At 39.6% G+C, this 10,086-nt stretch overlaps 1 protein-coding gene across 4 annotated transcripts in view; it reads right to left on the bottom strand.

Moving 5' to 3' along the window:
* zbtb4 (zinc finger and BTB domain containing 4) overlaps window positions 1-10,086 on the bottom strand; it is a 28,740-nt gene that overhangs the window by 11,110 nt on the left and 7,544 nt on the right. The window lies entirely within an intron of this gene.

Raw genomic sequence — 10,086 nt, 5'->3', positions numbered from 1 at the left:
GCGGATCGGGGAGAAAACAGACAATATAAGGCCTATTATGATGCGACTAGAATAAAAATCCACAGTCATGCTTTTGAGCCTTCATTTTGAAGCAGCCAATCTGCCAGGAAGGCAGGCCGCTGTAAAATTCCACAGGCAGCCCTGAACAGGCAGAAACTAGGTCAGCACTGTTATTGCAGAGGAGAGAGGGGAGAGAGAGACAGAGAGCGAGCAGAGAACTGTGGGGAGAGACAGGGTGAGGATGAGGGAGAGTGCAATGGTGACAGAAAGAAGGAGTGTGTGGGTGAGAGAGAACAGGAGACCGGGGCCATTGAAACAGGAACACTCAGACTCAGCACACACCCTCAGACACACAGGAGCCCAGGCAAACACTGACCTGAGCTGCACATACATGCTTTGTACATACACTCTTACATACAGTGACTTTCAAAAGTATTCATATGCCTTAAACTGTTTATCACATTTTCTGTCATTACAGCCACAAACGTCAGTGTCTTGTGTTGCAATTTTATCTGATAGACAAGTGTTGTCCAAATATTTTGTCATACAGGCCAAAATCATTGAGTCAAACGTATTTGTGGGCCTCAAAAATAGAATTTTTTCAAAAACTAAATTGCCCAACAATTTATTAGAATTTAAGAATAAACTAAGCTTTCAATTTTTGAATTAAAGAAATAAAGTAGCAAATTTTTTGTTCCAAAGGAATGTGTTATAATCCTTGTAGATCCACCACTTAAAAAATAATTTGCCTTATTAAAAAGAAAGGCATCTAGTTTACCAATTATTTTAGGGTTGATTGAAAAAGATTAAAGAAACTACTCTCAGCAACACAATTTAGGTCACACTTTCTTTGAAAACGCGTGCTGTATTTCAGTTCAATAAATAAATGAAACGTAGATTTGAGTGCACCTAAATCTACTGTTAAGAAGTCACTGGATAGATGTGGTCCTATTTAGTATGAAACAAAAGAGAATGCAAAAAATTTTAATGGGTCAATCTGCATCAAATTTGTATTTTTCTTGAATTGCAGTTGGGGGCTGCACAAAATCTGTCCAGGAGCCGCAATGGCCCCCAGGGCCGCACTTTGGACACCCCTGTGATAGACTAACACAAAGTAGAGCATCACTGTGAAGTGGAAGTAAGATAATACATGATTAAAAACTAAACGTTTTCTCAAATAAAAATCTTGCCACTCCTCTATTAAATCTGAAAAGGAGTGTGAATTATGTTCAGCCTGCTGAGTCAACAAATTGTGAACCCACCTTTTGCCGGCGTTACGACTGCAAGTATTTGGGGGAGTGTCTCTACCAGCTGAGTACATCTAGACACTGAAAGCCTTCCCTATTCTTATTTGCAAAACTGCTTGAGTTCAGTCAGATTGGATGAAGGGCCTCTGTGAACAGCAACTTTCAAGTCTTGGCAAAGATTCTTAATTTATTTAGCTCTGGACTTCGAATACAGGGGACCAATCCTGCCATAATTAAGAATACATTCAGAAACACATTAATGACTTAATAAAATATTTACACGGCCAAAACGTAGCTAGACATATAAATTAGTGTGCCATTAAATGCAACAAAATAATAAAAAGAAGAGATTTATTCAAAAATTGATCAATCAGGTACAAATATGTATTTGTATTTTAATCTTTAACTCAAGTTTTTTTTTTTTAAACCACTAATTTTCAATCATACTTTTTTCTTGAACATTCTATTTTTTCTTTGTGTTTTGATAAAAGGTTTTGCGAGAGATTTTGCAGTTTTACTTTTCCAAATCCTTTTATTTCTTTCATATTTATTACCTAAATATATTTAAAACAGGTTTTCTTCCTCAAAAATGTATTATTTTTCAATATATATATATTTTACTGTCCTTTTAATTGCTACCAGTGGCTAACTTCTGTCATGTTTTTGCTGAAGAAGTCAGGAGTGTTGTGGATTTGGTGGTAGATAGTGTGTTAGTTGGGATAGTTTACTGTCTCCTGTTGACTCTAACTGAGAGAATACTGCAGTTTGCTGAAATACTAAGAGGCATTCACGTTTACGGACGCGCTTTCAGAATAAAAGCATGACTCAGTGATGAACTGTAACCAGGGGAAACATATTTCAAGAACTTTAACGTTAAATTTGCATCTTTAAACATTTCTATTGATACTTCTTGAAAATATTCAGATATACATTTTTCAGAAAGCCTGTTAAATATGATCAAAATTAGTTTTCATATTAATAATTTTTTTTAAGTTAATGATCATTCAAGGATTATTTCTATCCTGATTAAGAGTTCAATGTCTCAAGAGCTTCTAACAGGTTTTCTTCCACTATTGACTTGTATTTAGTTTAAACTTCCCATCAACTCTGACCAGGTTCCCTGTTCCAGCTGGAAGAATAGATTGCCCAAAGCATGATGCTGCCACCACCATGTTTCACTGTTCAGAGTTATGCTTTCTACTACAGATACAATTTTGCAAGTAGGCAGAAACACTCATCTATGTTCTCATCTGATCAGAGCACCTTCTTTTACATGTTTGCTGTGTCCCCTAAATTGCTACAGGATATCTTATTGCTTTGGATCTCTGAAGAATTCACAGAACAGTTGTATTTATATTTTAATTAAATTGCAAACCGCTCACCTCTATTTACTATTAACTCAAACGGCAACTAGTTGTACTGAATTTTATTTAAGGGAATCTGAGTCAAAGGGGCTGAAAACAAAAGCGCAACAAAAACCATGTCATAACTTCTTTGCATGCTATAATTATGTATTTTTGTGTTGTATTATCACATAAAAGCTTAATAATGTAAAAATGATATTAAAAAAAACAATGGGGTTTGAGGCGCAGTACAAAGGCTTAACCAAAGTAGCTCCACATGGACAGGCCCTTTTATAAATAACATTCAAAACTTAAAAGTGAATCTGAATGCAGCTTGACCTGCTGCTGGACACTGAAGTGATGTCAACAAAGGGGGACAAAAAAAAAAAAAATGTCTTTTAATATAATAAGTGCCTAAACCGAGTCATGTCTTTCCAAGATCTGTGCCTGAAATAGAACAGACGCCCAATCCTGTTTGTCCAGGCCTGCTGCCACATTTTGTCGCTCTGTTTTGATAAAAGCCTTTATTGTCACTCACATTTGCTGTGGAATAGATGTCGTGCAGGAAATCCCTTATGGCAAGCGCCAGGCTGCTACAAGTAGGCGGACACACTGCGAGACAGAGCTGATGCTAAAAATTTCTCCATCTCATCTGATGCATGTGCCGTGGACAGGAAAATGCGTATGACGCCCCCTCTTTTTTCCCCCTTTATCTTCTTGTGACGCACATAGCCACTGTAGAGGCAGAGGGTGCACGACACGCTGTCTCACTTTGAGAGGGAGCTTTTGGATGTCCTGAGTTTATGCATGTACACATAGAAATGTGAACAGAGCATAGAACATGCTGGAAACAAATTTTTCCAACCTCTGCTTCATCTGTGACAACGAGCAGGCACAGACATTGAGGTGCACTAATTCGCCTATTCACCTCATGGACAAACCATGAGGCCATGACAAACCATGCGACCATGAGAACTCTGAAGCAATGTATAATGTCTGCAAAAAAGGAACACAAAAAGCAAAAAAAACAGCTACCGTGGTTCCAAACCTCACTGCAACAGGATGTTCTGCACAAATAAACACGGCGGTTGGTCTATGAAGAGTTCATCTATTTCAGCTTGTGGTAGTGCAGAACCGCAGAGCAAAAGTAGGTGCTAAGAGTGTGCAGGACAAATTATAAACAAGACTCTTAGCACATCATGCAGGTTTAGTATGATAGAGACTCATCGCTGACAGCCAGAAGGAACACAGCCGCACTTTTAGCTCGATCTGATTCAGACCAAATAACAAACAAGTACAATCTACTTCAAACTAAATTTTTGTCACAAATCCTGCTTTAGTTTTGGGGTTAATTCAAAGCAAAGACTTTATAATTCCATGGTGGAAACTATCATTTAAACAGCCTGTCACCAGGAGCGTCCTCACTCATTGCTGTTCTTGCATAACAGAAGGCTGGGCGGCATAGGAGCTTGGCTGCTACATCAACTCAAGGCCTTGAACCAGACGTTGAGCAATCTGTTTATTCCTCACTGAAACTCGTAGTTGTGTTGATAGACAAATAGATGTTAGAATCCAGCAGCCGTGCTCTCCCCACACCCCCTTCCTTCATGTTAAAGGAAACCCTGCAAAGCTTCCACAAGCAATGTGATTTTTTTTAGACTTTAAGGAGTAATGCAATGGTTTGATTGCAGAAAATGTGATTTTAAAGAGTGAATAGGATAACAGTGACATATGAAATGATGTGTGGATCCAGTACCAAGTCAAAACGTTTAGGGGAAAAAACAACCCTTTCAGTTTTTTTAGTTTGCCTGTGTTTGGAAATATTTTATCCAGTGAGTGGTTCAGACTTGCAGGGGAAAAGTATGTCAAGGTTCATCTTAAGAGTAGAAGAAATCCTGCTTTCAAAGCAACTTTCATTCATAAAAAATGCTGGAAAAAATGCTGGATTCACACCATCTTTGTAGATTTTCTTCTCTAGCTGCAGTAACAAAGGCAATACTTTTTTATTTGTTAAAGGAAGCATTATTAAATGAAGCCAAAAAGACATACAACCCACTATCTTTCTTTAAGGTTAGCACATTAGCCGGCAGCTTTGACATTAGCTTGTAAAGTTTAAAGAAACTTTGAGAACTAGACTTGCAGAACAGTTCATGGTTTATAAAGCTTTGCCAGACTTAGTCAGGTAGATCAACTTCACACTGGATTAAGATTTCCATGCAGTGCCAATGACCTCTGTGACCTCCATGACTCTTTGAATGTGGGTGGATCCCGGCAAATTATGGAAAACCTAATTTCAGTGTGCCAGTAATCAGGATACCGCTACATTCTTAGTACTCTCCAAATAAATTTTTCCTGCTGCTTTCTCTGCTGTCCAACAACAGTGCTACTGCCAGGGGTGTTATGCCTGCACTAGGATGCGTCTTTGATCCTCTAACAATGTGTGAATTTTCTAAGTATTGCGTACAGTTTGGTGTCAGTTTCAGCCTCGCTGTCAAGGACAGAACGGCAACAGGACGTTCATCGGTTTATCAGCAGCATGAGAAGATGCAGTTTTTCTGAAAGCTTTTTGTACAAAGCCCAGTGCTCTACCGACCATCTTGCACAATAAGCCAATCCAAGGCCGGGCTCTGTGAGGAAACCTTAGTAAGGGCAGACTGAAGGCATTAAGCAGAGTGTAGTTTTTCACTGATCATCCTGACTCTGCCACCCTGAGGATTTAAATCCTGTGGTTAGTTTGTGAGTTGCTAATGAACTGTTGTAAAACTATTAGGGCCTTATCTTCGACAACCTGACAGGTATACTTTGCCTTTAAACTGCAGACAGAAAACTTAGAACTTTCTTCAGTCTCTGAGCAGCAACCACAGCTGAGCCTGGGTGCAATTTGGAGGTGTGGGCACTTCTCCCAGGCTTACTACAGAAGGGAGTGCATACCAATTTTTGCGTGCAAGGGACCTTATTGTAACAGTGTCTTCGTGTGCTTAGAAAAAATTGATTGTTCATAGCGACTTCTCCAATTGGATCCGTTTGGTAGCAGCAAGAGGATTGACGAGACACAATTTTCATAGCAGAGCAATACAATAGCTTACTGTGTGCTGTGGGTGTGATGACGTTGCAATCTTGTGGCCAGCAGGACCAGTCCTGCTCTAAATTCTCTGATGTATAACCCACAAGAGCGGTGTCACTGAATGGATATACTGGTTCTACTGTTGCCACACTTCCTTATGCTTCAGTCAAGACCCAGAATTATGCTGCAGCTAAAATAATAAACAACCAGGGCCTCCCTACAGAAGTTCTGTAAGTTCTCAAAACAACCAGGGAACTCTAACACACTTTATCACTCATAATGGAAACCCACTATGCTTCTAATGTGCGCCAGAAGACCTCTTCAAGACCCTCCAAAGACCATCCAGGTTCTGGCAGATTTTTAGCACCCTAATCAGGTGCGAAATGGATCACATGACATCTTCTAAAAATCCACATAAAAGTTGCATGGTGACCCTGTATCCAAAATGAATCAGCAGAAACAAAAAATGTAAATGTAAAACGTTGCTCTTTATCAGTTTCAGTACGTGCCCAGTTTGCTATTCTCTGCAACCATGAAAAACTCTAACCTCAACTCTTCAGGTTTCAGCCGATTAGAGTTATATGAATTTTTTTTGTAGAAACCATCTAAAACAGAGTAGAGGAATGAAGTCAGGTGCCTCACTGTGAACCTAAAGTTGGCTAAAACGAAATTTTAACAAATAAAATATGCTGTAATGGCTTTGGTACCATAACTTTTGTACACACACACACACACACACACACACATACACACACACACACACACACACACAGACACACAGACCCAAAACTATCTTCTTTATATTTCTATATTTTCTATCTTTCTTTGTTTTCCATATTAGTGGAAAGCGCTCACTCAGCTAGCCTCGTTCAACAAAATAAAGTTGTTTTTCCGCTTGTAAAAGTTAGACAATTTATTTTGTTCTAGAATCTGAAAATAGAACAAAAAATTGGTTTATTTGCTTAACTTTTAAATTAAAACATTTCTGTTAGTACCTAGTTAAAAATCAATCTTTTTAGCGGCTCTTGACAAATTTTATCTTGTGTGTGTGTGGGGGGGGCAGCAAAAGTGGCTCTTCGAATTGAGAAGGTTGCTGACCCCTGATCTAGAACATTCTAATGTGGTGCACGATGCTTATAGCTGACATTTGCATCTATATCTCAAAGATTGTATTGCTATGATTATGAAGGTATCTATTTGTCTACGGTGTACCTACTATTTCTCACCACTTTGCAATACAACTACGTCTCTTGTAAGTTTAAACCATCATTCCTCTCAGCAACAGACGGGCTAAGATCTAGGAAATAATGACCTAACAAAAGTGTATGTAGGAATGTATGATTGGACAATGAATTTAATTTTATCCAACTAGTTTACTGGTTAATATGTCTAGGTTTTTTTGTTTTTAGATTAGAGTGGCCAACATGTGGGCACCACGCTCTGCCTCCTGAACCCTCTAAACCAGGCAACACCCTCGTCTAACACAAACAGAGTGTTTCCAGTTGTGAGAACATGTCTGACACAGACAATCACCTGCTATGAGCTTCATGTGAAAAGAAGCACAACCTCAGACAGTCTCTGACCTTGATTCTCTTGACATCATGTGTGAAAACAACCAGATTGTGAACACACCTGAAATGTCAAATAAGCGTCAGTCAGTGAAGGAACCAAACCTACAGGAAAACACTGCTGCAGGTCAGGACTCAGAACTCTCTTTCCCACCTTGTTTTTACTGTTACCTCTGTTGTAAGACTCTAAAAAGCTAAAATGTTATTACTGATAAAGGACTGACAGTGACATCTGGTTAAGTGGTAAGTTGTTAGTGGAGTGCCAAAAAGGTGGCATGTGGGGGGCCTCGGTGTTCCAGCCGGTGATGAGCGTCATGGAGAAGGGAGGAGCTGGCTGGGCTTTCTCCCTACTGAGGGTCAGCCAGAAGGGCCCAACCATCGAAGCAGCAGTTGGTGTGTGAGATGGGGGTGGGGGTTGGGGGGTGCATTGTTAGTAACAACAGCTACTGAACTCTGCACAACCCCCCGGCCAATATAGCTTGTGTAGCCAGCCAGATGGGACGAAGGGGAGGGAGCAGGTGAAGGAAAGTTGATGTGGCTCATGGAGCGGTTGAGGGGGCACGAGTCAGGGGGCTCACTGGGGTAAATTCAAACACATCTATCTCATGATTTCCTTGTCTTTCACATCCCCCTCAGCATGAGCGGCTGCGCCCCCACCTCATATGCCATGCTATGTAACAGCACACATGCCCATGTACGAAGAGGTGCACTCACCACACTCTGCTAGCTCTTAGCTCAGTGTGTAACTCTCATAATTCATCTTGCTGTAACAGAATCATGGGAGGCATTGGGACACATAAAGCAAAAAAGAAACGTTCTCCTTGTGAGCAGTGGCACAACACTGGTGACCTTTTTCAGGCAAGTTCCCTCTACATAATCTTTGCACATGCAATGTCTCCTGAAGGTGGCCGAGAAATGTTTTAGTAGAGATGCACCAATCAACCGCCAGGAGATTAGAGTCAATTCACCTTTGATCGGCTTTGATTAGTAAACAGGAAAACGGTTCCTATTAATTAAAGTCCTAACTAAACACTGCCACTATTCTGGGGATATAAATGCATTGACCTGCTGCATGACCTTTGATGCACTTTCTCGAGTTTGTAAAAGTTTATGTAAAGGTAGGGGTCTTCTGCTTCAATGCATTAATAGTTAATAATAACAATTTCTTACTTCTCTGTTGGATTCAAAAACTTATATAAGAAAAAACCTGAAACACATTTTTTTCTTCTTTATTTGTACTTATCCTGACAAAAAAAAAAAAACGATCAGAATCATTCAAAGTCGGATTTGTCACGTCAGACCTCAAAGAAAATTGGAAATTGATTTTGGCCAATTTTCAAAAACTGAAAAATCTGGTTTATTTTGGTTATTCATAAAAGCATCTGAACTAAGAACTTTCAACATTTCGGATAAAAATGCAACAACCAGCAACATTTACTTTTTTTTATTTTGTAAAAATCAGATAAAGGTTAGGCCCAGAATTATTCATACTCCAGGCAGATTTAGATTCAAAATCATCTTTATTATTTCTGATAGAAAATGAGACAGGGATCTTTCAAAGGCAATGTAAAAGAGGTATCAATTTAGAAATAAAAATGTTATAATTAAAAAATTGATTGTTGCAAATTATTTGTACCCTTCTCAATAATTAAAGACCTCTACTGGCATTATAGCAATCAAATCCTTTCTATATTTGCTGACCACCTTTTCGCATGTTTTACTGGTATTCTGACGATTTCTCTTGGCTAATGAGCTTATATTGTTTGAGGTTTGAAGGCCTCCTTGCCATCACCCTAATCTTCAGCTCCCTCCACAGATTGGCTATCAGATTCAAGTCAGGATTCTGGCTGGGCCACTCTGAAATGTTAATGTTACCTCCAGTAAGAGAAAACATGTTGGTAAAATTAAAAGATGACTTTAAACATAAATCTGTAAAGTGTACGTATAATTCTGGGCTTCACTGTATGCTTTGATGCATGAATGTGAATAATCTCGTGATTTCTTTATTATCTGTTAGCTTCAAAACTAATACCTTTATTAAGGACCTTGTAACATGTAGGTGTTGCATTCCTTAGAAACAAACTATGAATCAGTCAAAAAGGTAGCTCAAACCTTAGAGAAAACGGTATCGGTCAGGGAAAACCTATTCCGTGCATCTCGGGTTTCCAAAATTAGCAAAGCTGAGGGTTGCAGGGATCACCAGGAACTGCAACTTCTACTGTTGTAGGAAAGTGAAGCAAAGCGCTGCTGCAGCTTCCTGAATGGGTCCAAATCCTTCATGTTTCTCGTATTGAAAAAAACAACTTTTAGAGTTGGGGAACATTGCATCCGAGCCACTTTAACAGCTCAAAGACAGATGATTTTTTTGATGTGTCACCCTTGAATTAATAATAAAAAAACAGACATCATCTTTTTTGACACTTCAAAGCAGTGAGAAACAACTCTTCCTATTGCGCGACCTGTGACCCTCCCAGCTCTATGGCAGCGTGCATCACATTTTCCATACATTGAGCACTGGGGCTTGACTTGGCATCCATGGAAACCTGGAATGTGGAGTAGCTGGCAGCAGATGCTGTGTTGTTTTGGAAAAGAAGCAAGGCTCGGGGCTGCAGCAGCAGAGTCAGGGACATCAATGTGCCCTCTGCTGCTCTACGTGAAAGAAAACCAACCAGCGAAAACACGAGGCTGGTCAAAATGGAGGACTAACTGGGCGGCCCAGAACTGAACCCAGAGACAGTTCTGGTCGGCTGAGCGGCTGATGTTTCATATTATTTACATATAATGTCCAAAGCACTTCATATGATGTTGTTGAGTTTACAGACAGATGTGGGAGACCGATATTTAGAGCCCCAAAACAAACCTCC

This window comes from Girardinichthys multiradiatus, chromosome 14 (genome assembly GCF_021462225.1).
Source record: "Girardinichthys multiradiatus isolate DD_20200921_A chromosome 14, DD_fGirMul_XY1, whole genome shotgun sequence".
In the NCBI taxonomy this organism is placed as follows: Eukaryota; Metazoa; Chordata; class Actinopteri; order Cyprinodontiformes; family Goodeidae; genus Girardinichthys; species Girardinichthys multiradiatus.
Note: the sequence above shows the minus strand (reverse complement) of the source record. Positions and strands in the feature narration are given on the sequence as shown.